Raw genomic sequence first — 11,680 nt, 5'->3', positions numbered from 1 at the left:
TCTGAGCACCTCAGTTTCCAACAGCAGTTCTGGGCTCTGTTTATTTTCACTTTCACAGAGCAAACTCTCCTCTGTGAGGGAGCTCCAAAGGGCCTGGTCAGAAAACACTGCTGGTGTTAACACTTTGGAGTAAACAGAGCTGAAACAATTAGCAATGTCAGCTTTAAAGCTTCTGTTTACTACAGGGAGTAAATCAGTCCAGCAGGGGAGAATGTTCCAGAAAAACACCAAAATCCAGCTGCTGCAGAGGGTCAGGGCAGCTGCCACCCTCTAGGAAAGGTATTAGAAACTGCTTTGGGAGGTCCTGCATTCCTGGCAATTTCAGGTCATCCAGAGATGCTGAAAAGGAGGTTTTAAAGCTGAACCAGCTGCACGGAGCTATGTAAAAAGTGAGCCTTGAGTGTATTTTAAAGGGTTGAAGAGTGCCTGATTCAAGGTGATGTTAAATTCTGTTTGGTTTTGTGTCATGCAGTAGCTCACATATTAAAATATGGTCTGGTTTATTGATAATAACGCTCAATACAGAAAAAATTCTGATTTTTTTCTTTCCAAGTGCTCCTCATGCAAGGGCCTTGTCTCCTCTGCCATCTCTGCTGGTTTGGGGAGCTCAGGTGAAGAAGGCTCAGCCTGGGCCATGAACTCCTGTGCAAATCAAACCTTTGCAGTGCCCAAAGAACACACCATGAGGGAGAAAACCATGGCTGAGGGCTCATGTCAGATCTCTGAGGGTGCTGATAGATGTGGAAATGCTGGAAATGGCTGCTCCTGTCCATGCATGAGAAGGGCAAGGGCCGGTCAGGGAGGTTTTTCTCCTTGCATTGATCCCACAGCTGGGAGCCAGCAGGAAAATAATAAACATCTCCTCTGCCAGTCTCTCCTGAGCCCTGCTATAGGTCAGGCCATGCTTCAGTCCCAAGCACAGCAGCAGAATATTTATGGACGCTCGTGGAAAGAATGGATAATTATTTCTCAGTCCTGCTGTAGTATTTATAGACCCTTCTCCAGGAAATGTAGTGAAAATGGAGAAAAATGTTACTACAAAGCAGCTGTGAAATCCCATGTGCAGTTGTAGCTGCTCAGAATGTTTGCTTGATGATTCTGTTCCAGGAGCAGCCTCTTCTGCACCCTGAGTGCTGATCTTTCTCTTCAGCATGAACTTTACAGTGCTCATTTCCCTGCAAAGCTAAGAAGGAGATAGATACCAAACCCCCCTGCTTGTAAATTCCTCCTGTACTCCTGTTTTATCCTCTGTCCTCAGAAATGACATTTCATCATCCATGTTAAGGGAAATATCTTCATTTTCTAACACATTTGCTTTACTCCTGGCCTGAGTTGGGAATTGCTTGTTGGAGCATTCAGAAAGACAAGAAAATCATCATCCAGCTCAGACCAACCCCAAATCCTTCTGTTTCCACCCCAGGCAGTGGCAAGAGAGCAGCAGGTGGAAGGGAACAAAGGCTGAGGATGCTCAGGATCCAGTGGGATCCAGCAGCACTGGTTTCACTGGGATTTTCTAACAGCAGTGTCTGAGGATTGTCTTCACATCTGGAGCCCTCTGGTTCCACATGTTTGGGACCCGCAGAGCTCAGCAAATCCCGCTTTAAATTGTGAATTTCCAGTGGGAAATGCCTGGGGACGCAGGCTGGTTACAGTGGGGACTTTACTAATGGCTAATTAATTGTCTAAACACATTAACTGTTGATAGGCAGAGGGAGAGCGTGGCTGGCATGAATAACAATGAAAGGCAAATTATCAGCCACAGCTCTGAGCATCCCCAAATTGAGAAACACTGATTTAATCTCTGCTGAGAGGCACCTGGGCACAGCCTGCCCTGCAAAACTGCTGGGGAAACTTCGGTGCTGCCAAATTAAGGAACGATTCCAAGTTGGGTTTTGTCCTGTTTTTCTCTAATCCTTGTTTTAAAACTAAAGCAAAACCCCCGTCACTATCAGTTATCTTGCCACAGGAAGATGTTTGATTATCACACATCCCTCATGTTTATTTAGCTCCATAAACAACACAAAGGCAGCTTGTAGGAAATGAATCCTCCCTGCATTATCTTGTTATCTGTATTTCCTCTGGAAGAAACAGTGCTGGAATTATTGTGTTTGTATTTTGAATTATAATATAAATCAGCTTGCAAGAGGAAAAAAATTGGCTTCTCCACACAGCAGATTTGAACCTTTCCAGGTTCTGTGTTTAGGCTGCAGTATTCAGGACAAATACTGAATTTCCTTGGTGTTAAAAGCTGACTTTATGGGCAGAAGGGATATTCAGTTAGCTGGGAATTTATCAGCTCTTTCAGGAATAAAATCACATCTTGAAGAATAGAGTAGTAAAGATGTCCATGTGAAGTTTCCCCTGCTGGAAGAAGGCACTGCTGTCACATTTTTTTCCTTTGGCTCATTGCTAAGCAAAACACCAAAGTCCTCTCAGTGGCAAAGCCACCAAGGGTGGCAGTGGTGGAGAGAAATCTTCACACCACAGCAGGATGAGCACTTTGTCCTTTTAAAAGTGCCTCAATTGTCTCAGAACTTGAAGTTTTTTAGAGAAGAAAGTGATGGGCAAATATTGAAATGATCCTGTCCCTGGCTGGGGCAGAGCTGCTCGAGATGAGCTGAGAGCTGCAGCCTGGATGGTGCCAGTGGAGGACAGGGTAGATTTGGGAGGCTTTCTTGGCTTCTCAGGGAGATGGGCTAAGACAAACATTTTCTGTAAGAAAAATGCTCTGGGAAGTCATTTAAGGTTTCATTTTTGAAGCAGAAGCACTTACTGTGGCTTTTGGAGATTTGACAGTAAACCACCAACTCTCTTTTTATTACTGAACCTGAGGGGATGAAGAATTTTGGGTTCTTCTTCTTAAGCCTGTGCCTTGGTAGGGAAGCTGAAAGCACATTCCAGACCCTTTTCCAAAGTCCCTCTCCAGCTCTCTCAGAGCCCTTTTAAGCACTGGAAGGGGCTCTAAAGTCTCCTTGGAACCTTCTCTTCCCCAGGTAAACACCCCCAGCTCTCCCAGAACAGAGGTAGGACAGAAACTGAACCAGTTCCTCAAGACTCAGCAATTACTAATTAGAAGGTGAAGTCAATAATTGCTGCAGTGTGAAGGTCTGGATGCAGATAAACATGTAAAGGTGCCAAGAATAAACTAATTGAAACAGAATTACATCAAACATTTGCCTCATATCAAGGGGGCTCAGTGTTTGCTTTGTGAGCCCTGGCAGAGGGGATGTTTAATATCTGAGCAACTGCTTGCAGGGAAACACTGGGACCAATAAAGAATCTGAGCCTCCAAGTGCCTTAGCACTTCAAAATGTCATTAAAAGTCACTCCACAAGATAAGGACTAAATATATATTCTGGCCCTCCACGCCAGCTTGCTGTGGGATGTGCATGGAGCTGTGCATTTATAATATCCTGCACCTCAAATCAGGGGATTAAGGAATATCCTGAGCTGGAAGGGACCCACAGACACCCCAACAACCCCACCCTCTGCCTGAGAACTTGATCCAAATATTCCTTCAGCTGTGGCAGCCTTAGTGCCTGCTTCATTCCCAATTTTAGGAAAGCATGTGGTTTTTTTAACTATTTCTAAGCTGTGCCCAGCTGTTTCCAAGTGCAGGGATGTTTAATTGCCACTGCAAAATAACCCTGCAGCACCTTGGGATTGCCCTTCCTCGCTGAGAATACTAAAGTTCAACTTTGATCCTTATCTAAAACATGGATTTAATCTTTTCAGCTTTGACTGGGAAGCCAGGCAGCAGAGGACTGAAACTCCAGATGTTTGTGGCAACAGCTCTGATTTTGTATGTAAATTCCTGTTTCTGCAGAGATTATCCTGCTGGATTCATGCTCTGCAGATCTGATTCATGTGAACACACAGAGGTGGAGTCTGTGGGTCAGCTGGGCAGGGGTAAGGTCGGTCCTTGGGGTGCCTCTCCCCCTTACCTGAGTGTCAGGGATGCCTTAACTTTGAGCTTTTTTTATTTTTCAGGTTCTGTGCTGCTTTAGTGTGTGGGTCTGAGCTTCATGTTTAGTGTTAGCAAGTTCTCTTCACTGGGTGGGTAGACAGATGAATCCTTATCTGGCTTATCCAACTGTTACAAGCACCACAAACAATGGTGAATTGCAGAGAGAAAAACAAGCAGGGTGGGACTGCAGGGGCTAAAGCTGGGATGGGACAATGAACTGCAAGGTGCAAATGGAGCAGAACTGATCCAAGGCAGAGAGCCCGGGAGCGCTGGTGCATTTTGGGGCCATTTTGGTTCATCTTGGGTGCAGCCCTGGCTGGGCTCTGGTGCTGCCCAAGGTGGATCCATGGAGGAGATGCTTGGAATGAATCCCTGCTTTATTCTGGAGCTCTGCCCAGCCTCTGCTCCAGGGCAGCCTGCACAGGGCATCCCCAGGGTGGTGGGGTCATTGCTCTTGGTCCTGGTCCTGCTTTTTGACTTGGTCAAAGATGGGGCAGTGCAAGGGAGACTCCTCCATCCTTTCCTTTCCCTTCCAATCTTCCAGGGATGAGCTCGGGGATGATCTTATTCTGAGGCATGAATGAACTCTTCATGGTTTATTTCCTTGTTCAGAGGCTGCTGTGGATCTTATTCTGAGGAGCAAGTAACAATTTGAAAATAGGAATTTCTATTCAGATAAAGCATGAAAACGTTTCAATATACAGAAATACAATTAGCTTCATTAAGGACACCAAGAAATCAGAGCATGGAGGAGCTTTGTTAATGAAATGAGGTTTTTAAGCAGGGTGCAGTGAGTGCAGCTCCCCACCCCAGCACAGGGTGATCCCAGCAGCCACCAAAGCACAGAGCAGCTCCAGGCAATGCTCAAATGGAATATTTCCTATGGAATATTTCCTATGGAATCCTGTATCTCCTGCAGGCCATTTTCAGAGGCTAGCTTGAAGCTGACACACAATCAGTGCAATTATCACCTCCCCAAGATCATTTAGATAACTAATTAGCCACACTTCACTCCACCGGGGCCACAAAAACGATTCCATTGGCTTAAAATCCGACTGCTGAGGAAACATTCCCATCACCAGGAAAACCAGGCCCAGGTTGGGGTTGCAGTTGTGGGGCTTTCACCAGGAGCTGCTCAGCAGAAAGAAGGAAAGAAAGAGCTGCTGTTGGAATATGAAATTGCACTAAGCTGTGATTAAAAATTAATCCGACTTCTAATTGGAAAAACTCAGAAATTAATGGTGAAATCCTTACAGGAATACATTAAAAGGTTACCACTGTCAATTTTTCATGGATTAAGTTTCATTATCAGATAAGGCCATAACACCAACTGGCTTTCAAGAGGTAAATTTCCACCTTCCAGGATTTTCCCCACCTTGTTTATTCCTTCAGCTTTAATGTTGATGGTTTCACCTCTGTCTGTATTTGCATAAATCTTTGAAGCTGCATTTCCCCCTGTCTTTTTTCCAATCCTTTTCCTTGCTTGCTTTCCTGGACTTTTTTTCCCCTCATTTCCTTTCTGCTCATTTTCCTCCCTAAATTTGCAGTTCCTCAGATGCCATTTTTTAGACATTTGTTCTGATTTTTCCAGGCCTTCATTTAAGCTGGTCATAGTCCCTCGTACCCTTTACTGAAGCCAAATCTTTTGATTTTATATTTTATTTTATCTGGCCAAACACTAAACCTAAATAATACTAAAATCTATTACTCTATGCTTTCATCTTTGTCTGCTCTTGATGTTTTGAAGATTAGGTGACAGATCTTCCAATTTGATAAATAATAGACTTTAAAAAATGCATTTTTAACATGAAACATTTAATTAGAGGCAGATTTTTATTGCATTGATCTTTTAATCCCTGTTATTGATAGGTCTTCCCATATATGTTGAAAAATATTGATTTTTACAACTCTTCCCAATGTCCTTGTGACTCTTCAGGTTCTGTGTTCATGCAGAAACCAAGTCATTATTCTCTTCTTGTTTCAGTTCATTTTAAATTTATTTTTTTAGCATATTTATGGAACATTTAAAAAAACATAAGGAGAGCCCTTGAAATAATAGCTGAGCCTTGCCAAAATATTTTTTATTATTAATGAGATACACAAAATGCAGAGATTTGCTGCGCTATGAATCTTGAAAAGTGCTTATAATCATAATATTTATCTCTAGATTTCTCTTGAATCAGTGTTTTATGGTAATTAACAGTGAGTAATGGTGACTTGCTGAGTTATCTTTCAAATTTTGAATCTCCTAAACCTAAATTTTAGTTATTAACATTCTTTTTTCATGAGCTGTTTCCATGTGCAATCCCAGTGTTATCCCAAATTCCTGCTGGTGCTTTGGAAAAAATGTGGCCCCCTCAGTTGGGAACAGTGTGCTGACAGAAATGAAATTAAAATAGAATTTTTGGACTTTAAAGGTATTTAATAATCTGAATTGAGGGGCTTGCCCTTCTGGCAATATGGAAAAAATCTCTTTTTTTTGAGGTCTCATCCTTCCCAAACCATTCTGTGATTCTGTTTGAATTCTATTTAATTCAAAATTCTGTTCAAAAATACCAGGTGGGAAACATCTTATCCTGAGGGAAAAAATCATATTAAAAATCAAACCAACTGGGGAAAAAAAAAATCAGCAAAACACATAAAAGAGCAATAGGACCACATTTAGAATAATACAGAAATGTCACCTGTCCCAAACCAAGAGGAAAACCTGTCCAGCTCTCAGGTCTGCAGCTTGCAGAGAATCCTTTTTTTCAGTGAAATATTGACCTTTTCCAGTGCAAATCATTGCCCTATCTCATGAAACTTGTTCATTTGGGGAGCAAATACTGATAATAATTAACAAAAGTTTATAATAAATATCCAGCAATTATATAATATATAGAAATATCTATCTTATATATATATATATATATGTTTGTTATATCTTAGGCCTTAGCATAATATCAAAATAGAAACTATGTAATGTGTAAATGCTTTTAATTGTGTAGTATATAAAATACATATTTCTATACTGTAAACATTATATATATAATAAATATTATAAATGTAATGATATGCATGTAATAATATAATGATGATATAGAAATATATTATATGGTAAAATATATACTATTGCATATATATTAAAATATATAATAGCATATATAGAATATATTTAATTGCATATGTATAATATATTATATAGTAACATATATATTATTTTATATATATAATATATTATATATATTTATATTTATGCATATACACTATTTATATAAGTATATATATTTATATTATTATATATAAATTATATTATATAAATTTTATATTATTATGTATAAATATAATATATTAACATATATATAATTTTATATATATTAATATAGTATATATATTTATATTATGCATATACACTACTATTTATGTAAGTATATATATTTATATTATATAAAATTGTATAAAATTTATATTATATACAAATATAATATGTATTATTCATATAAATATATAATATTTTATATATATTAATATATTTTATATATTTATATTTATGCATATACACTACTATTTATAATAAACACTAGTATTTATATTTATATACACTACTATTTATATAATCTATATACTATTTATATTTTATACACTGTATACATATATTATTTATGTATACAATGCATACATAAAGCTGACGGGTTATACTGTACCAAAGAGCAGCTAAAAGGGTTTAAAAATTGTACCACACCAAACTCTTTGAGGTCAATAACAACGTGCTAAAGCCAATACCTAAATGTGAAGGCCAACATCGTACTGTGATTTATAACACAGAGATTTCAGCTCCTCGGTGTGTCAGATTGCAGGGGCTGCACGTCCCAGCGAGCTCCCAGCCCTTCTCACCCCAAACCCAGCCTGGTCAGGGAACATTTCATTGTTTGCTGAGGCTCCTGCTTGGATTTTGGTCTCCTTCAATGGGAGGGATTTTGAAGGAATTTGAGATGGGACTTGTGAATTGTTTTTGATGGAATAGTTTATTTTTCTTATCTTCTACATAAGTGAGAAGGGTGAGTTCAGGTCACATCTCTATAGCACAGTTTGGAAAGTCACAAAGCCCTTAGTTACAAACCTTTTAAGGAGTCACTGAATAATAAAACACTACTAATCAAGATATTCATGTTTTTAACCTAACCTTTACATATTTTGTCTTACAGACTTATGTTACAGTGTAAGCTTTCTTAGTTAATCGTGTTATGACACACAAATTTATAGCACTATATTCCAAACTTCTGATTTACTTCTATAACTACTTTTATTTTTTTTTAATCTTAAACTCTAAAACTAAACTTTCTTTTACCTCATTTAACATGCCTCCACTTTAAACTATAAATCCACATTCTCACTTCTAACACTTAAGTTTAGAAACCTTTTCTACAGTCTTAAATCTTATGTTTAATCCTAAACTTTAGCTCACAAGCCCAAAATTATAGGAGTTGCTTACATTTCAAATTCCAGCTCTTCAAGGTCTAATTCATTGCAAGTTAAACACTGCTATTTAAGGTTGTCATTTTAATGAGTATTGTGAGTTTCATGTTGTTGCAGTTAGGATCTGTTTATTAAAAAAAAGCCCCACAAAACATCTTAAATTTAGTCTTGCCTATTGAACCGTGGCTAAAATCATCATCATGCAGCAGTTGGGGTCATGTTGAAGGTTCTTCTGAGCTCTGAGGGAAATTTCTGACCCATAAACCAGAACACATCTGATTTTTATTTGTTACATTTGCACTGTAATAAAATTTAGTGACAAATGAGGAGAGGACACAGATCTGTAAATGAGTAAATGTGGGAGTTCAAAGGGAGATGGGGCAGAATTTCCCTCGTTTCATATTTCCATTTTTCCCTTTTGCAATTCCATGGCCCTGTTGTCAAGCCTGGCAGATCCTGATGACTGTCCAGGAGATTTGAAATTTGATTTTCACTCAAATTTACCAAGTTTTTATGTTTCTTTAATCCTCTCCCAAAATCTTGATCTCCCTGCTAGTGAAGTAATGACTGATGCTGCCCTTAATTAATTTTCAATCTCCAACCCTCCGACTGCAAAAATATCATTCAGTTAGATGACTTTTCTAATGAACATATCTAGTTCTGTGTCAGTAAATATCTATTTTCACTGCTGTGCTGAATAATCACTGCTGCCAGCTTGTTTGGAGAGGAATCAAAGTGATGTTCCTCCAAATAACACAAATCATCGGTGCCTCAAACCCACAACGCTGAATTCCTACCAACAACTTGCTTCTTGTGTCTCCTGAAATATTTCCCATCCCATAAATCAAATATTAGCACAACACCAACTTGTGGCAGCCCCAGCAACTCCTTAGGATGAAACAAAAAGCAATTTTTTTTTGCAGAAGCTTCCAAGTGCGAGACAAATCTCGTGGCTGAGGTGGTTCAAAGGAGGCTGAGGAAAACAAACACTGAGGTGGGAGCAAATTCTAAAGGTTAGAAATTTAATAATTTAATATTTATTAATAAATTTCATAATAAATATTTTTATAAATGCAATAATAAATTAATTTTAATGATACATTTAATGTAAAATTTAATATTAATATTAATAATTCTCTGTTTTAAGGAGCTGGCCAACCATGTATAGACACAAAACCAAGGATTTTCTGTAATCATTTTTGTAACCTGCAAATAGTTTGGGTACTCTGTGGTCACCTGATTTTGACCAAGGCACAGTTTGTACCCTAAGCATTGCTTATCTCAAAAGAGGCAGTGCATCAATCCCCACCCGATGCCATCCTTTATTACCCTGTGCTAATGAAAGGAATCCTGAATTCCTCAGTGTTGCTGTAAATGGTTCCAAGCAAAATGATGCTCACCCTCACTTTTTACTGCCGTCACAACCTCTGCGTGCAGAACACAGAACAGAGCTCTGAGGATCGAGTGAAAACTTGATTTCTGTGGCCCAGCATTTTGGGTTTTGGCTCATTTAGCTGAGCCTGGTGCCCCTTTGCTGGCAGAGCCTCGTGTTTGCTGCCCCAGCTCAGGGATATTCCATCAGTCAGTGCTCATCACTCCAGCACATCCACATTCTCATTCCCTTCCTCCCATTACCCTGCTTCCAATCTTTTTTTTTTTTTCCAAAACTATATTATTTTGAAGCATTTGAGTTCATTCTCATCCACATCTCTAATGTCTCTATTTGCTGTATTTGATTTCCTAATTTCATTTGGGTGAAATTTGCTGATTTTTCTCTTTTTGCCTTTTTTTTTTCCCCCCATATCATTAGTGAAGACAAGAAAGAATTTATTTCTCTGGGGGAATATATTGCAGTAGTTGTGTCAGTGATATTATAGAAATGATTTTTTTCTCCCTTTTAGGGTCCAGGAAAGGTAAAACTGTCAGAAGAAAACCCCTGGAGATTAAGTTGGAATTTGTGGGCTGAAGAATGAGGATTTGAGTCACAGCTGACCACACGTCTTTAGAATCAGAGAATCATTAAGGCTGGAAAAGACTTTCAAGATCATTAAGTCCAACCTTTGTATTTGCAGTTAACGAGGTGAATTCTGACTAAAATATCCAAGGTGGTAGAGATCCATTTAAAAAATCCATTTTTTTGCCATTGTTAGATGTAATTACATTCCTTCTTTACTGCATGTAATTGTCTTTTGGGTACTTATTTTTATTAGCAATCAGAGAAACACCAGTAGCAGCCTAAAATATGAAATATTTCATATAAAATATGAAAACCTCATAAACTTAGTGGAAAAAACTTAAATAAAGGTTAAAATAGCACAGAGGTTTTGGATTACAATGATAAATACCAATTTTTGTTCTAGAACTCTGTGTTTGGCATAGAAAAGATAAAAAAGAGGGAAAGTGCTGCAAGAAAAATATGGATTTTTCTTAGAAAGGATAAAAAAATGGGGAAAAAGGTGCCTGTACTGGAGATTCAAATTGTACATGCAATGCATTTAAGGAGTTGCTGAATCCAGAGTTAAATTGTTAATTTATTCCATGTTATCTTTTAAAACTCATGAATAGCAAAGATAATTCTCTCTGGTTTACTACAGAGCAGGTACTTGAGGTCATGAATCTCCTCTGCTTTAGTTATAAGGTACAAGAATTCTTGATCATAACCCTCAAATCTGTTTTTTTTTCACTTTCTGTCTTTCCTTTTCCCCCCCTCAAAAGAATTGCTGTTTTCTCAGCATTCTCTCGTCCTCAAATGTCACTGTAAATCAGCCCTGCAGCTGTCTCCATTCCTCTTTCCTCTGGCTCCTTCCACAGTGCACTTATTAAATACAACAATAACAATAAATTATCTCCACTCCTCTGTTTAAATCACAAACATTTCTTTTGGTCAGGTTGTGCCAGCAAATCCTGCAGCCTCTTCTGTGGTTCTCTCCAGAATTTCACTGCTGGCTGCCCTCTCCCATCTCCTTTTCCACCTCTCCACCCCTGCTCCAGTCTCTCCCTACCACTCCTTTTCCTTCCTCACAATTTTCACCCCTCAGTATTTCAGTGTGACTTTTCTTCAGGAAAAATCCTCTTAAAATTCAGATATTCCAGCTTAAAATTGCTCTGCTCTTGAAAAATGTTCTGGTGACATCGAGGCAAAATATTTGTGCAGGCTGGAATATGGGAAAAGTTTCTCTCTTGTTAGTTGTTGTTGTAAGTTCTGAGTAACTGTGATTAAATTTTAAGAACGATAAATTGGATCAGCTCAAGGATTTT

General features: G+C 38.5%; 1 long non-coding RNA gene across 1 annotated transcript; it reads left to right on the top strand.

Annotated features, from left to right (window-relative positions):
* The first annotated feature begins 3,824 nt into the window (after positions 1–3,824).
* Positions 3,825–11,457, top strand: LOC139594707 (uncharacterized). Its single transcript, XR_011680739.1, has 3 exons — positions 3,825–3,909; positions 9,346–9,435; positions 10,324–11,457. It is a non-coding gene; the product is annotated as an uncharacterized lncRNA (long non-coding RNA).
* Positions 11,458–11,680: the final 223 nt, after the last annotated feature.

This window comes from Agelaius tricolor, unplaced genomic scaffold, assembly GCF_023055355.1.
Source record: "Agelaius tricolor isolate 1412-34295 unplaced genomic scaffold, bAgeTri1.0.p SCAF_12, whole genome shotgun sequence".
NCBI classification, from domain to species: Eukaryota; Metazoa; Chordata; class Aves; order Passeriformes; family Icteridae; genus Agelaius; species Agelaius tricolor.
This window is presented reverse-complemented; position numbering and strand designations above follow the sequence as displayed.